Source organism: Delphinus delphis, chromosome 3 (assembly GCF_949987515.2).
Source record: "Delphinus delphis chromosome 3, mDelDel1.2, whole genome shotgun sequence".
Lineage (NCBI taxonomy): Eukaryota > Metazoa > Chordata > Mammalia > Artiodactyla > Delphinidae > Delphinus > Delphinus delphis.
Genome location: NC_082685.1, coordinates 84,370,149 through 84,388,256, shown reverse-complemented (window position 1 = coordinate 84,388,256; position 18,108 = coordinate 84,370,149). Strand labels below are relative to the sequence as shown.

The 18,108-nt window shown below is 35.7% G+C and overlaps 1 protein-coding gene across 8 annotated transcripts in view; it reads left to right on the top strand.

The window, feature by feature from the left end:
- Nucleotides 1-18,108, top strand: part of FER (FER tyrosine kinase) — a 468,208-nt gene that overhangs the window by 384,255 nt on the left and 65,845 nt on the right. The gene's annotated exons all lie outside the window — the stretch shown is intronic.

Genomic DNA, 18,108 nt, shown 5'->3' with positions numbered 1-18,108 from the left:
CATTAGATGCCTGTATAAATTCCTAAAAATCACTGTGTGGATTCCCTTCCCTTCCTCTGTGTTCAGAAAGGCATCAGTTTTCCTTAGAAACATAACACCTGTCATCTATAAGATTTTGCTCTGTCCTTTCTTACAGACGTTTTTGTTGGTGGTTTTCTTTACCACCTTCATTGATGGACAGCAGCCTTCAACTGAGATCTCAAAACTGTGACTGAGCCAATTACTTAACCTCTTGTGGGACAAAAGCATTTCATAGGAAGAAAATATAAGATTAGAAATGTGAGTTCTCCTTTTAAGACAAGTTGACTACTACTCAGTAGGGAAAGTCTTTAATCAAATATTTTTTTTTCTTTCAGTAAACTTTACTGTTCTCAAGATCCTAATACCTCAGGAGATAAATATTTAGAATTATTGCCTGTACTTTCCTCGTATATATGTTAGAACCCTATATACAAAACAGTGGATTCAAATGATTTGTGAACCATTGTTTGGATAAATATATAACCATAAAGTAAGAAGCACTGTGAAAGTAGTGATTTAAACATAAATGCATACAAAAGATTTTATGTAAATAAGTTTACTAAGTTTTTCTTAGAGGTAAATTATATTCAAAGACTGTAAAAACATCTGCAGTTCAGTTTCTTGTCTCCTCCTACTACAGTCAGATTTTTTAAATAACATAACAGCCCCCCCCGACTCATATAACACAGTCTGTAAAAGTGGGATAATAGCAGTACTTATAGAATTTTGATGAACTTTGTGTTTAGCACAGTGTGTAGAATATTCTAATCACTCCATCAATGTGAGTTAGTATTAGTAGTAATAGTATTGTTTTCTGAATGTTAAAGTAGCAGACAGGAACTACTGGATTTTTTTTTTTTAATCTCTTGATGTACTTCTTCTAAAATCTGATATTCCCAAGTGTTTTATATTATAAATCATCTCATGGAAGACTTTGTTACTTGAGAGGTAGCAGTTTTAGGGTAACAGCATCCACACATTGTCCTTAATATGCTTGTTCCTAAATTGGAAATTCTTCTTAAGCGTCACCTCTAGGACTCCTTGTTCTTCTGACTTGTCAGAAAGGATGAAACAGTGAGGGCTCAGACCGCTACATCCAGGGATGGCTCATTCATTTCTTAGTGCTCAGAACCCCATATCTACAGCTGTTGTTTCTTTCCTGATGCAGCCAGTAATTGACTCAGTTCCAGAAACTATACTTTCAGTCTGAGAGACTCCCTGACCTTTATTGAATTCTCTATGGAAAACTACAGTTATGTGCTTGGAAATAATTGCTGATGTACCTTTAAAACACAGAAAAATACCTCTAAACATCCACCATGTGGTCTAGGATAGCTACTTAAGTCCAAAGGAGACTTCCTCTCCCCCTCCCTTGCACCCAGTTGTCTAGTCATCTGGGCCCCATTATATGTGCATTCTGAGGTAAAGGCCCTGCAGCTTCCCACGCTTGCTAGATCTTAAAGCAGTCCAGCTCCATTCCTCTTGGAAGGGCTAGAGCAATAGGAGCAGTACTCCCTTGTTTTTATCCTCTGTTTACTTATTCACCTTAGCCATTATATATGGAACTACTACACAGAAGGTGCTTGAAGAAAAGAGAGTTTGAGATCTTGATTTCAGAGCTGTGCCCATCAAAACCCAAGCATAGACAGGAAAATTTTCTAAGTCACAGTAATCGGATAATTTTCATTTTCAATAAAGGGATTGATTAATGAATCAGAATTCACTGCCTATGCCATTTCTCACAGCTATGAACTTACAGTGAATAAAGCAAACCTCCTCCAACCTACTCTCTACTTTCTTTCATCTTGCAGACGCTGGAGTCTTTATTTTGTGCAAAGCATTGTATTAGGTACTGGCTGTATCACTGCTTGTAATTATATAGCTTATAATCAGGTACAGAAGGCAGATAAAGAGGTAAACACATAATTAGGTATTCACTAGTTGTGATAAAAGCTGTGATGGAAGCAAACAGGATACAATGATGAGAATAAATTGTATGGAAGTGGGAAGGGAAAATCTACTTACATGGGGAATCAGGAAAGACTTCTGAGAATTATTCATTTTGGTGAAAACTGAAGGAGTTAGCAATGTGAAGACTGGGGGGAACAGGATCCCAGGCTCTGTTTTGAAAGGTCGCTGTGGGGTCCACCAGCCAGCAGAAAAGATTATAATAGACTCTTACCCTTTCACATACTTCCAACACATAGAAACCTATTAATAACCCCTGAATTCTTAACTGGAAAAATTCTGAGATTATTTTTTTACAGTGTTTTAAATATTTATTGGCATTTATTATATGTACTTCCATCTAATCATGGTTTATCTTTCAATGTCATCACTTTGGGGAAACAAGAAGGCTTTGTCACACATCTGTATTGAATGCCAGTACAAAATTCTAGATACAGATCATTTTAAGGTTATCTGCCTTTGGGGATTATCTCTGCTGCTATTTATTACAACACATAATGAAGACTTGTATATATATTGTGTGTTTGTGATAGCTAAAATAATAATAAATTATTAATGTTAATCTGTACAAAACATACTTCAACTTTTTACATTTTCATTTTTATAGATTACTGTTTTAAGAAAGGTATTCCTAATTAACTATATTAAGAATCATAAAAAGTAAAAATATCCTTCTTGTTTTTATGTTCAAACTTAATTTTTACATTTCACTTGGGACCCAGAATCAGCCAGTACTTTCAGAAGTAGGCCCCTGAAATCAATATATATGTTCTCTAAATAACAATTGTTATTTCATAATAGCATGGACCAAAGAACATATATTTCCTCAGCCTCTCCTTCTCTACCCAATTATTGGTCACACACATCTTTGTCATACCTTTGTGAGATATACAAGTTTTTTTATGAGAGAAATACAGGTAACTATTTCTTAATTATGAAGTAGTATACTTTAAGTTCCTAGATCCTCAAGGTATATTTTTTACATGTAATCATGAACTTTGGCATATTGTGAATATCTGTGACCACTTTCAGTTGTCAGTTTCGTAGGCATAAAATAACAGTCTTCATCTTAATAAGGCATTCACAGTAAACACTTCTAGTATCAGTACGTGATTTTAGACTGTTGTCTTTGGCCTCGTTAATAATTTGATGATATTTCTAAATTCATATTTTGGAGTTACTTAATGAAAAGCAGGAAAATTACAGTTAGGATAGTTTGTCATCATTTGGGTGTTTGCTGCTTTATGGTATGCACTTCATCATGTGTATAATCTGTAATGCAGCAATGCAGAGTGAGGATTATAAGTACTATGCTGCCCACACTAACATTCAGCAATACCTATAGGTTAATCAAGCATAAAGTTCTAAAGTATGTGGATGGCAATGCATTAAAATAATGAATTCACATGTTATGCAAATAAAATGGATTGTAATTTTTATTTTAATATCTGGAGCATGCATTTAATATACTTCCTGTTAAAACTGAAATGTAGTTTTTCTTTGGAAACTTTATAAAATGATTCTAAAGTATATATAGAAAGATAAATATGCCAAAATAATGAAGAAAACATTGTAAAAGCAAAAAGGATGAAGAAGTTTCCCATTTGTGTGTTAAAACACTTTATAAACCTATAGTAATTAAAACAGTAATGTGTGGGCATAAATGTATACAAAAATATTGGGAAAATAGAATATAATGTCAAGAAACAGACTAAAGTATAGATAAAGATTTGGAGTACAATAAAAGTGATATTGTAAGTTAGTAGGAAAAAATTTATTTTAATAAGTGGTGCTGGAACAATTAGCTAACTATTGGTGCTAGGGCTGGGATGAGGGCAGAGGAATAAACTTAAATACTCACGCTTCATTTTATTACAAAATGAACTCCAGATGGAGAACCTTAATAGTCTGTTAAGGTTAAATAATTATTATTGGAAATATGGAAATTTTATAACTTAAAAATTAAATGATATTTAATATGTACCTTAATATTCTCATTAATTCTTCTAAAACCTTGCATATCTATGTATACCAACTTGTTTTTTCCTTCTTCTGTTTAATGCTAAAAGTAATATAGTAAAGTTCTCTATTATTTAGTAATTTTTTCAAGACCTCCTTGAATTTCAAGCCTCTTTGCCTTTTATTTATTGCCTGTTGTGTACTTCCACATAGCAATCAACCAACCACTGTTACATGGAAACCTGGAAGAAAAGGTTTGAAATAGGTGTGGTAAACTAAATCTGAATATTCCATAACATATAAAGAGCTCTTAAAAAGCAATAAAAGAGCAAATAGAAAAATGAACAGGCAGTTAATTTAGGACATGAACAGGTTTATTAATTTCTAATAAACATTTGAAAATGAAGAAATGTAAATTTAAAACAATGAAATATTTTCTGCTATCAGATTCGTAAAGATTTTTTAAATCTTTAATTCTTATAATTAATAAGTAACGAAAAACACATTCTCATATGCTCTTGGAAGAGGTATATATTGGTACAAGTTTTTTGGATTCAAATTATTAAAATGTACTAAACATCTGTAAGAATGCATACCCTTTGACACAGCAATTCACCTCTTAAGAATTTACCTCAAGGGACTTCCCTGGTGGAGCAGTGGTTAAGAATCCTCCTGCCAATGCAGGGGCACGAGTTCGAGCCCTGGTCCAGGAAGATCCCACATGCCGCAGAGCAGCTAAGCCCTTGTGCCACAACTACTGAGCCTGCACTCTAGAGCCCACGAGCCACAACTACTGAGCCCACGTGCTGCAACTGCTGACGCCCACATGCCTAGAGCCCGTGCTCTGCAATGAGAGAAGCCACCACAATGAGAAGCCCGTGCACCACAATGAAGAGTAGCCCCTGCTCGTCACAACTAGAGAAAGCCCACATGTAGCAACGAAGACCCAATGCAGCCAAAAATAAATACATAAAATAAATAAATTTATTTAAAAAAAAAAAAGAATTTACCTCAAATCAGTAATCAAAGGAGACATAAAAAAATGTTTTGAAAAATATACAGTTTTGGATTGTCTATCATATCATTGTATATAGTAGCAAATTTTGGGAAACATCCTAAATCTCAACATATATGAGATTCTAATTTTACTATTAATAGACATAATCACAATACTAAAGTATCTAATTTTATAGAAATAAATTTGTATTTCTATATGCATAAATATTGATACTTTAGGACATATAGCAATGTATTAATAATTGTAGATAGGTTTTCTTTTTATACGTTTATACTTATCTCTGCTTTCAAAATGATTCAGAGTGGACATACTTTACAGTTAAAAAAAAATGAAGCCATCTCCACATTTTAAAAATGATGAAGAAGATGATTAAAGATTTTATACTGTAGTAAATATCACAGTTAAAATATATTTGTTTAATAAGAAATTTGACATTTAATATGAGATTTACGTATTTGGTGAACTTTAATTGATATTTTTCACATTTTGATGCTTAAGAGAGATCAGTTTTCCCCTGAGGAGGCTTTTTTTTATATTCCTTCCTCTCTTTACTGTACTATCCTAGCACTTATCAAAGATGACAAACTATAGTCCTCTGTTAATTTATCTGTATCTTCTATTAAATATATCCAATGAATATGTAATATGAGCCACTATGCTATTTAAAATATTCTAGTAGCAACATTAAAAATGTAAAAAGAAAAAGGTAAAATTGATTTAATAGTATAGTTTATAAACTCAATATATTAAAAATTTCTTATTTTAACATGTAATTAATATAAAACATTATTGAGGTATTTTACATTCTTTTGTTTGTTATACAAGTTTTCAAAATCCAGTGGGTATTTTATACTTAAAGCACATTTCCATTTGGATTAAGTGTGTTTCAGATGTCACATGTGGCTAGTGGCTACCATACGGACCAGCACAGCATTAGAATGTTAATATCTTTGAGGACCAGGGCATCTCTTTTACTCTTATATCCCCAGTGCCTAATAAGTGTCTGGAACTTAGTAAGCACTTTTAATATTTGCATCTACTTCTGCAGAGTTTTTTCTGCTACTCCTACCTCTGTAGTATCACTTGCTCTGTTGTACTTTTCATTTACATGCCCATCTCCTGTAATAACTGTGTGTTCCTTAAAAGAGCAACCATGTTTTATTCAACTTTATATGCCTGACACAGTAGATGTTCCATACATGGTTATTGGAAGGAAGTTCGGGAAGAAGAGAGAATACTCATTTTTTATTACAGAGAAATTTTTTTCTGGTAATTCAGTCTCTTGAAATATTATATGTTAAATCTCAAAACGTCAAATAGAATTATATAGCATTGAGCAATAGAAATTGAAAAACCTCAACTCTTCATTTACTGGGTCTTTAGATTAAGCCATCCAAAATGGTTGATCACTGATTTTCTTTTTGAAGATCACTATGGTTTAGAGCTTCAGTAGCCTTACTTAATATAACTCTGTCCCGTGTTGAATAAAGTTTATAACTACAGAGTTCTTCCCTGTCGATCCTAATAATCCCTTGCTGTAACATAAGACTTTTTTCCTGTGATCCTCAGTGGAGGCGGACAACAGTTGGTCAGCATTAATCATAATGTGAGCTTTCACATTAGTAATGTTACTTATTATATTTTCCTTCAACGTTCTTTTTCTAAATTATTGAACACCAATTTTTAAAAATTTACATCAGAATTTTAAAAATATATTTTTCTAATAGAAAAGATGAGATCAGTAATGTGTTTATTTATTGGGTTTGTGAGATATCTTTCACCACATAAATGATGTTATAAATACCACTGGTGAGCACTTGTCGACTGTCAGTAATAACTGAACAGCTATCAAATGCCAATATGGTGTTAATTGCTAAGAGCAAGAAATAATCTAATGTTTTTTTTCTGATGTGCTCTTCGCTTATAATTTTATTTTAGGTAGGGGCCTAGGAATCACTGTTGAGCCATGTTATCATCTTGCATACTGCTTATCAGAGTAGCTGGAGTGTAAATTAAAATAGGTTTGCTGTCAGACCCAGTTCAAATCCAGGCTTTGCTACTTGTCTGGCATCTCTAAATCTTACCTGTATGTTATCTAGCTCATAAATTAGTTGCAAGGTTTACACGAGAAAAATCTGTCTGAAGTACTTGACTATTTATTGCACATATATGCATTAATATATGATATTTGTTTTTGTTTTTCTGACTTACTGCACTCTGTATGACAGTCTCTACATCCATCCACATCTCTACAAATGACCCAATTTCGTTCCTTTTTATGGCTGAGTAATATTCTATTGTATATATGTACCACATCTTCTTTATCCATTCGTCTGTTGATGGCCATTTAGGTTGCTTCCATGACCTGGCTATTGTAAATAGTGCTGCAGGGAACATTGAGGTGCATGTATCTTTCTGAATTCTGGTTTTCTCTGGGTATATGCCCAGTAGTGGGATTGCTGGGTCATATGGTAATTCTATTTTTAGTTTTTTAAGGAACCTCCATACTGTACCCTATAGCGGCTGTATCAATTTACATTCCCACCAACAGTGCAAGCGGGTTCCCTTTTCTCCACATCCTCTCCAGCATTTGTTGTTTGTAGATTTTCTGATGATGCCCATTCTAACAGGTGTGAGGTGATACCTCATTGTAGTTTTGATTTACATTTCTCTAATAATTAGTGATGTTGAGCAGCTTTTCATGTGCTTCTTGGCCATCTGTATGTCTTCTTTGGAGAAATGTCTATGTAGGTCTTCTGCCCATTTTTGGATTGGGTTGTTTGCTTTTTTACTATTGAGCTGCATGAGCTGTTTATATATTTTGGAGATTAATCCTTTGTCCATTGATTTCTTTGCAAATATTTTCACCCATTCTGAGGGTTGTCTTTTTGTCTTGTTTAAGGTTTCCTTTGCTGTGCAAAAGCTTTCAAGTTTAATTAAGTCCCATTTGTTTATTTTTCTTTTTATTTCCGTTTCTCTAGGAGGTGGGTCTAAAAAGATCTTGCTGTGATTTATGTCAAAGAGAGTTCTTTCTAAGTTTTTCTCTAAGAGTTTTATAGTGTCTGGCCTTACATTTAGGTCTTTAATCCATTTTGAGCTTATTTTTGTGTATGGTGTTAGGGACTGTTCTAATTTCCTTCTTTTACATGTAGCTGTCCAGTTTTCCCAGCACCACTTATTGAAGAGACTGTCTTTTCTCCATTGTATATTCTTGCCTCCTTTGTCATAGATTAGTTGACCATCAGTGTGTAGACTTATCTTTGGGCTTTCTGTCCTGTTCCATTGATCTATATTTCTGTTTTTGTGTCAGTACCATATTGTCTTGATGACTGTAGCTTTGTAGTGTAGTCTGAAGTCAGGGAGTCTGATTCCTCCAGCTCCATTTTTTTCCCTCAAGACTGCTTTGGCTATTCAGAGTCTTTTGTGTCTCCATACAAATTATAAGGTTTTTTGTTCTAGTTCTGTAAAAAATGCCATTGGTAATTTGATAGGGATTGCATTGAATCTGTAGATTGCTTTGGGTAGTATAGTCATTTTCACAATGTTGATTCTTCCAATCCAAGAACATGGTATATTTCTCCATCTGTTGGTATCATCTTTGATTTCTTTCATCAGTGTCTTATAGTTTTCTGAGTACAGGTCTTTCACCTCCTTAGGTAGGTTTATTCCTAGGTATTTTATTCTTTTTGTTGCAGTGGTGAATGGGAGTGTTTCCTTAATTTCTCTTTCTAATCTTTTGTTGTTAGTGTATAGGAATGCAAGAGATTTCTGTGCATTAATTTTGTATCCTGCAACATTACCAAATTCATTGATTAGCTCTAGTAGTTTTCTGGTGGCATCTTTAGGATTCTCTATGTATAGTATCATGTCATCTGCAAACAGTGACAGTTTTACTTCTTTTCCAATTTGCATTCCTATTATTTCTTTTTCATCTCTGATTGCCATGGCTAGGACTTCCAAAACTATGTTGAATAATAGTGGCGAGAGTTGACATCCTTGTCTTGTTCCTGATCTTAGAGGAAATGCTTTCAGTTTTTCACCATTGAGAATGATGTTTGCTGTGGGTTTGTTGTATATGGACTTTATTATGTTGAGGTACGTTCCCTCTATGCCCACTTTCTGGAGAGTTTTTGTCATAAATGGGTGTTGAATTTTGTCAGAAGCTTTTTCTGCATGGATTGAGATGATAATATGGATTTTATTCTTTAATTTGTTAATATGGTGTATCACACTGCTTGATTTGTGTATACTGAAGAATCCTTGCATCCTTGGGATAAATCCCACCTGATCATGGTGTATGATCCTTTTAATGTGTTGCTAGATTCTGTTTGCTAGTATTTTCTTTAGGATTTTTGCATCTATATTCATCAGTGATATTGGTCTGTAATTTTCTTTTATTGTAGTATCTTTGTCTGGTTTTGGTATCAGGGTGATGGTCTCATAGAATGAGTTTGGGAGTGTTCCTTCCTCTGCAATTTTTTGGAAGAGTTTGAGAAGGATGGGTGTTAACTCTTCTCTAAATGTTTGATAGAATTCATCTGTGAAGCCATCTGCTCCTGGACTTTTCTTTGTTGGAAGTTTTTTCATCACAATTTCAATTTCATTATTTGTGGTTGGTCTGTTCATATTTTCCATTTCTTCCTGGTTCAGTCTTGAAAGGTTATACCTTTCTAAGAATTTGTCCATTTCTTCCAGGTTGTCCATTTTATTGGCATATAGTTGCTTGTAGCCATCTCTTATATTGCTTTGTATTTCTGTGGTGTCTGTTATAACTTCTCCTTTTTCATTATTAATTTTATTGATTTCAGATCTCTACCTCTTTTTCTTGATGAGTGTGGCTAAAGGTTTATCAATTTTGTTTATCTTCTCAAAGAACCAGCTTTTAGTTTTATTGATCTTTGGTATTGTTTTCTTTGTTTCTTTTTTATTTATTTCTGCTCTGATCTTTATGATTTCTTTCCTTCTGCTAACTTTGGGTTTTGTTTGTTCTTCTTTCTCTAGTTCCTTTAGGTGTAAGGTTAGATTGTTTATTTGAGATTTTTCTTGTTTTTTGAGGTAGGCTTGTATAGCTATAAACTTCCCTCTTAGAACTGCTTTTGCTGCATCCCATAGGTTTTGGATCATCATGTTTTCATTGTAGTTTGTCTCTAGGTATTTTTTGATTTCCTCTTTGATTTCTTCAGTGATCTCTTGGTTATTTGGTAACGTGTTTTTTAGCCTCAATGTTTTTATGTTTTTTACGTTTTTTTCCCTGTAATTGATTTCTAATCTCATAGCATTGTGGTCAGAAAAGATGCTTGATAAGATTTCAGTTTTCTTAAATTTACCGTGGCTAGGTTTGTGACCCAAGATGTGATCAATCCTGGAGAATGTTCCATGAACACTTGAGAAGAAAGTGTAATCTGATGTTTTTGGGTGGAATGTCCTATAAATATCAGCTAACTCTATCTGGTCTATTGTTTCATTTAAAGCTTGTGTTTCCTTATTAATTTTCTGTCTGGATGATCTGTACATTGGTGTGAGGTGTGAAAGCCCTCCACTATTATTGTGTTACTGTCGATTTCCTCTTTTATAGCTTTAGCGGTTGCCTTATGTATTGAGGTGCTCCTATGTTGGGTGCATATATACTTATAATTGTTATATCTTCTTCTCAGATTGCTTCCTTGATCATTATGTTGTGTCCTTCCTTGTCTCTTGTAACATTTATTTTAAAGTCTATTTTATCTGATATGAGTATTGCTACTCTGCCTTTCTTTTGATTTCCATTTGCATGGAGTATCTTTTTCCATCCCCTCACATTCAGTCTGTATGTGTCCCTAGGTCTGAAGTGGGTCTCTTGCAGACAGCATATATATGTGTCTTGTTTTCGTATCCACTGAGTGAGCCTGTGTCTTTTGGTTGGAACACTTAATCCTTTCACATTTAAGGTAATTATCGATATGTATGTTCCTATTACCATTTTCTTAATTGTTATGAGTTTGTTTTTGTAGGTCCTTTTCTTCTCTTGTTTTTCCCACTTAGGGAAGTTCCTTTAGCATTTGTTGTGGAGCTGGTTTGGTGGTACTGAATTCTCTTAGCTTTTGCTTGTCTGTAAAGCTTTTGATTTCACCATCAAATCTGAATGAGATCCTTGCTGGGTAGAGTAATCTTGGTTGTAGGTTCTTCCCTTTCATCACTTTAAATATACCGTGCCACTCCATTCTGGCTTGTAGAGTTTCTTCTGAGAAATCAGCTGTTAACCTTATGGGAGTTCCCTTGTATGTTATTTGTCGTTTTTCCCTTGTTGCTTTCAATAATTTGTCTTTAATTTTTGTCAATTTGATTACTATGTGTCTCGGCATGTTTCTTCTTGGGTTTATCCTTCCTGGGACTCTCTGCTCTTCCTGGACTTGGGTGGCTATTTCCTTTCTCATGTTAGGGAAGTTTTCGACTATAATCTCTTCAAATATTTTCTTGGTCCTTTCTCTCTCTCTTCTCCTTTGGGACCCCTATAATGTGAATGTTGGTGCATTTAATGTTGTCACAGAGGTCTCTTAGGCTGTCTTCATTTCTTTTCATTCTTTTTTCTTTATTCTGTTCCACAGCAGTGAATTCCACTATTCTCTCTTCCAGGTCACTTATTCGTTCTTCTGCCTCAGTTTTTCTGCTATTGATTTCTTCTAGTATATTTTTCATTTCAGTTATTGTATTGTTCATCTCTGTTTGTTTGTTCTTTAATTCTTCTAGGTGTTTATTCTTTAATTCTTTTAGGTGTTTGTTAAACATTTCTTGCATCTTCTCGATCTTTGCCTCCATTCTTTTTCCGAGGTCCTGGACCATCTTCACTATCATTATTATGAATTCTTTTTCCGGAAGGTTGCCTATCTCCACTTCATTTAGTTGTTTTTCTGGGGTTTTATGTTGTTCCTTCATCTGGTACAAAGTCCTTTGCCTTTTCATTTTGTCTATCTTTCTGTGAATGTGGTTTTCCTTCCACAGGCTCCAGAATTGTACTTCTTGCTTCTGAAGTTGTATAGTTTTGCCATGTTTGTTCCTGACCAGCTTTCATGTGAGGCCTCTTTTTCTCTGTTCAAATGTCTCTAGAGTCTCTGCAAAGGCACCAACCTTGGTCTAGCTTTTAGGAATTTGGGAACGTATAAGAGGAGGATAAGGCTAGCTTCCAGTTAGAAGGAATAGAGCCATAGGGGAACCCAAGACAGTATCCAAGGTAAAATCCAGCTCATTAATCACAAACTGACCTAACAAGCCTCCCATCTACAGGAGAAATGAAAGAGAATGAACCAGTGTCTGGTGGAAAGTAGCCACAAACAGAAATAGGAAAATCAGTGGTAGGGAGGTGGTAAGAGGCTGAGCTTGGTGAAAGGCCCATAAAAGATAAATACTCTTCATAGTGCCCTTGTGGCTGCAGCCCTGTGAGGAAATAAGCAAGTAAGGACACCAAAACTGGTTTTCAATTCCACTTCAGTCTTTAGGGCTTGAGGTTTCTGTCAGGCTTGATTCTACTCTTTTCCTTATGGACTTGGCCCCCACCCAATTAACTTGGGAAGGATGTCCTGTCCTAGTTTCCTCCTGAAGACATAATAGGCCTACCATCTAGCCCTAGCCCCCAACTGATTCACTGATTGGCTCTTCCCAGTTCCCTCCAGTGTAACTCAAGCCTGGAGAATTTCTGTCACATTGGAACTGGAGGGACTTCTGCCTAGGAAGTGTAGGAGAGGATGTTACATGTAGGGCTGGAACAAAGAATATACAGGAAAAGGAGGGTGAGGAAAAGAGGAGGAACAGCTACTTTACCCCTTGGTTTAATAAAAGAGGAAAATACTTTATCTCCTTGAATTGCCCATGGGATACTTGCAGGTCTTCAGGGTGTTTTGTAATTCATATTATTCATTATTAATTATCTTGCATGTTTTTTGTACTGGGCATTATCAAAGACAGTAAAAAGATGTTAGAAGAGAGATTCAGTGAGACCATAATGTTAACTAAAAGCCTTAGACTTAGCTACTCTCCCGAGAACTTCCATTTTTCTTGTTTGAAGCTGTACTACTGCCTTAAAAATTCTTCATTTCTCCAGTTTCTCCCACTCTTTTAGGATGCAATCAGCTGTCTGCATCCTAAAAGAGTGAGTTTCCATCTGATGTTTCACAGATTGGAGGCTGTGAAGTCACTTACCCTCTTTGAACAGTTAGACTATTCTAGTTGTCTAAGAAAGCAATGGAGGGCCTGTACTGTGGCACATGCAATGTGAATGACAAGGAAAGGTTAAATTCAAGAGTTTTTTCAGATGTAGAGTAATTATAAATTATTGATGTGATAGAGTGAAGAAAAGGAAAAGGTCAAAGAAGATTTTGAGAGTACATTTCTAATGAGGATAGGTGGCCCATGGCAATCCATGAACTAAGATAGGGAATAAGAGTCAGGAGCAGATTTGTGGGGGAGGAACTATTTGACATTTGTTTTGGACTTGTTGAGTTCGAACTAATTGTAGGCCATCTAGGAAGAGGAATCTTTAAGAGTCCAGCTGAAATAGTGGAGTGGGAGATACAAAACTGGGATCTGTTGATGGCTCTATGTGATCATTAAAGCCATGAGAGAGAACAAGATTGCCTAAGGAGAGAGAAGTGGGCCTGGGCTAGAGCAACATTTAAGGAGTAGGAAAAAGAAGAACCATTGAAAGACTCAAAAGGAGCACAGAGGGGCTGGATGGGTCAAGGGAGGTATAGATGAGCCTCAGGTCTTTTCTTTAATATTATATATCCAAATCTTCCCCTTGTCTCCCACAGACACCTTCCTGAATCTCTGTCCTGCTGCCAACCCTGCAGAAGATTCCCACTCCCACCCTGTACCCCAAGAGGACAGGGCCCATGTCTTTACTTCTCATTCTTCATAACTTAGGGACCTTAGTAAAGGATAGGAAAATTGTTTCTATTGAACCTTACCAAGGGAGCATTTTTAAGGAAATATAGTTTGACCGTTAACTTCAGATGTCAGAAGTAGTTTTTATTTCATTTTTTCCCCATTAAGTTTTAGAGATTTTCTGGTTAAATCAATATAAAAATTGTAGTAATTATATGTGCTGGTATGAAAGCAACCCCCCCCATTTTCTTCTGGATAGGATGTGTAGATATGGGAACACACATTTTGCTGACATGTTCTGAAGCTTAGTATTTTGATAAATTTACCTGGGAATAAGAATTGATTGAAAACTTCTCAGTTTTACAGTGACTGAGGTTAAGTATCAGTTAGAAAGATGGGCAGCCAATTAGCTGACAGGACCTGCACAGTGCTAGATGGATTGCAATAAGAAAATTGAATCAAAGAGAGAACACTGCTATCAATTACCAACTGACTGGAGAGTATGTTATTGAATCATATCAGAAATAAAGGCCAAAACTTTTTTCTCTGACTTCCTGAAAAGACTCAAATTGCAAATACCTTTAGTGCCTAGTAAGCAAAACAGTGCAGCCTTATGTAATGTGAAATATTATCGTAGACAATGAAAGTGCTTAGGTTGTTTTTGCTGTTAGCAGATTAAGCCTGGTTTTATTCTGTGAACACAAAATCCATATTCACATTACATAAAAAAGTAATGCATTATTTTAGTGGCTCTTAATAGTGATTCATATAAAGCCTTAAATAGAAAAAAAAATCGGTTAAAGTAGAAGAGAATTACACCTATAATAAATTAAAATCACATTTCCCTTTTCATTATATTGTATAATTACACAGACACAAAAGAAGAAATAGTACAAAAGATATCCTTTCTGAAGCAATATTAAAGTCATCTTGAACTGGGCAACTTACCATATATTAATCATAAGGTCAGTTTACTTCATGCGCATATTGGCTAAATTTTTCATATAAATCCCATGGAAAAGAGTTTGGTTGTCATTTGTAAGATATGTATCATCAGTGGTGTTGTTACTAGGGGTACAGAAAAATAGAAAAATAGTGTTATGAAAGACCTAGGCAACTAGAAAATATATCTTTTTAAAATTGTCATCAGAAAGCTATTGATCTCCCATCCAAGTACTAACCAGGCCCAACCCTGCTTAGCTTCTGAGATCAGACGAGATCAGGTGCATTCAGGGTGGTATGGCCGTAGACAGAAAGCTATTGATGATTTTTGAGAGAGCAAGGAAAAAAATTACTAAATTCTAAACCTGTTGAAATGATTTTGGAGTTTGATGCTGCTCCTTATAAAAGTCTTGGACTTCAAATGCTTTTTCCTTTAACACCCCTGTTAGTGATAGAAAAAGATTAAAGCCTTCTAACTTATAACTGGAGACATTAAGAATACACAGAAAGTGTCTTTCATCATCTGAGTCATCTTATAACAGGGTGGAGTGTATTTAAATTGCAATGAACTAGGGGGAAAGAGATTGTTATGTGATGGAGATAGACATTCTTATCGTTTATGTGAGTGGAGAGCTTGGAGAGTTGAGCATTCTCCTCATAACTCGTTACTTCCCTTCAACTCACAAGCAGTGCCAGAATCCACTGGACCCATGCTCTGTGAGAGCTCCTCTTCCTCCACATTTCTTGCGTATGTTTAGAGAACTGGAAAAATTTGTAGGAACTAGTAGCTACCTACATGTGTGTCCCTATAAGGGTCTACGTTCAAGTATAAGACTGAATGGAGGCCTAACTAGGTCAGCATCTCCAGAGGGCACAGAGGTGGCCTCTCTTACCTTGTGTACCTAACATGATGAGCTCTACATGGCACTAGAGAGGACCTTTCTCATGAGTAAAAAAAAATTTCATATTTTGAAAATATAAATTAAACTTCCTTTCTCCATTTTCCCACAAGCCATGTTAATGATATCCTATTTCATCAAAAGTATCTGAAGTATTTATTAGGAATGTGAAAAACTCACAAAAGTTTCAGGTTATAAAATCATTAAAGATAGCAATTTTTTTCCTCTGCAGTGGACTTGATTGAACATTTACTAAACTGAAAAGCCATAAGAGGTACTGCAGATCAACTGTAAATATCACCTATACTCCAGCCACCACTAAGAACAGAAAAGTTTTGCCTTCTGTATCAGTTAGGACAAGCTAGATTATGCTGCAGTAACAAACAACATGAGAATCTCAGGAACTTAAAACAGCTAAATGTATTTCTCACTGCAGTCCATCATGGGTCAGAAAAGGAGCTCTGCTCACAGACACAGGAAGAATCTATTGCTTCTACAATCACAGAGGCAGGGAACTTGCAAAGCCATGCACTGGCTCTTAAAGTTGCTTCCTAGACATAACAATCATCACTTCTCAAAATTTACTGACTAAATCAAGTCACATAGCCATGCTTGGGTTCAACTTGGTGAGGATGTATATGTTCAGCATGGTGAGGTATAATCCTCCTACAGGGAGAAACACTATACATTTGTGCACAGTAATAGAGCTACCACAGTGGTAATTCTACCTGCTATGCCAGTGGAGTATAGGTTCTTGAACAGTTTCCTTGGTTTGTTGTGATTTTAAAAGCCACCAGCTTAGAAGTCTAGAGACACATCAGGTGGGAGAGGCCTTAGACGTCATGGCCTACTCTTTCCAGTATGGCTTCCAGAGCATGGATTCCAAGGTTCTTTCTTCCTAATTTGTTAGCACCAGTGAAATTTCCATGAAAATTATTACCTCCACTGTGATTTCACATAGTAGCTTTAGGCTGAGGGGAAAAAAAGCATTAAAAACCATCTCTGCTAGGAGACTGAAGATAGGTGGAGGGTACAAGAGACTGCTGTAAAAATCTGTTTACCTTCTGTTATGGACTTAATGAGATTTTTCACTAGGAACTGCTTTTTTTTTTTTCTTTTTTCTTTTAGGAACTGCTTTTTACATGAGTTTTTAAAAAAATTAAATAAATTGTCAGTGAACCATACTAAAGCATTTGGAAGCTCAGTTCCATTCTTCATTTGCTTGACTCTAATAATCTGACCCCAACTCCCTTCCGCATTGTTTTTATTATGTAAATTATATGCATGGCAAGCGTGGGTGCATTGTTTGATGGAGAGCCACTGAACAGGTGTGGGAATTAGACAAACAAAGAGGCTTCAGTCTGGGAAGTTTTCATAAAAGAGGTAGAACTTTAGGGACTACAAAATTGTTTGAAACTGTTAAATAACAAGAACTATACTTGAGGGAAATAAGAAGAATGACATGCCTTCATGGAGTATTTATTAAACAACTGCTATAGAACAGACTGTGCAAGATGTCAGGGATCCAAAGAAGAGGAAGAAATGATGTTCCCTTGAAAGACATACAAAAGCATACCTAGTGTACATAATCATTTGGGGGGAACTTTGGAGGGAGATTTATTCAAAGGCCTCAGAAGGCAAATTCAGCTAACAAAAGACATGAAGATGGGGGAATTCCCTGGTGGTCCAGTGGTCAAGACTTGGACTTTCACTGTTGTGGACCCAGGTTCGATCCCTGGTTGGGGAACTAAGATCCCACATGCCGTGCTGCATAGCCCCCCCCCCCCAAAAAAGAAAGACAGACATGAAGGTGGACTAGAGAATAAGAAGAAATTAAGCATCAGAACTCTCAGTGACAGTTCAATATATATCTTAGCTCTGAGCTCTTTTTACACTTCATTTCGGCCCTTCTGCGAAATCTACTGCTTTGTATGAAAATGTGAGAAGTGTAGAGTATTAGAATTGTAGATTGTATTCTAGTAGTCAATACTAATCGAGCTTAAAAGTTCTACCTCTTCAATGTTAGGGAGATTGATGGCCAGACAGTGACAAATAGGTCTTTTTTGTTTTTGTTCTGTCACTAAAGATGGGATGTGATTACTTGATGACAAAAGCAACAACCTTGCATCACTTCTGGCCACTCTAATTTAGGCAAGAACCCAACTAGGTTGAGTGGTCTGTTCCTGTTTCATTAAGAAGGAGTTCAGGGTCAATGAAAAATGCTAGCAGCTTTGTCATCCCATTAAGTAACTCGGACAGTCCAAGTCAGCATTTGTAGAAATCTTGGGCACATCAGGAAGAGTTATATCAGGGAACGAGATACTGTACTGCTCGAGCCAAATTCACTTGCAGAGCACAAAAAGAAGAGCTTGTTCTGTGCAATAAAGTGCTTGACTATAGACACATAAATTTAGTTGTCTTCTTGCCAACCTAAAAGATAGGTTG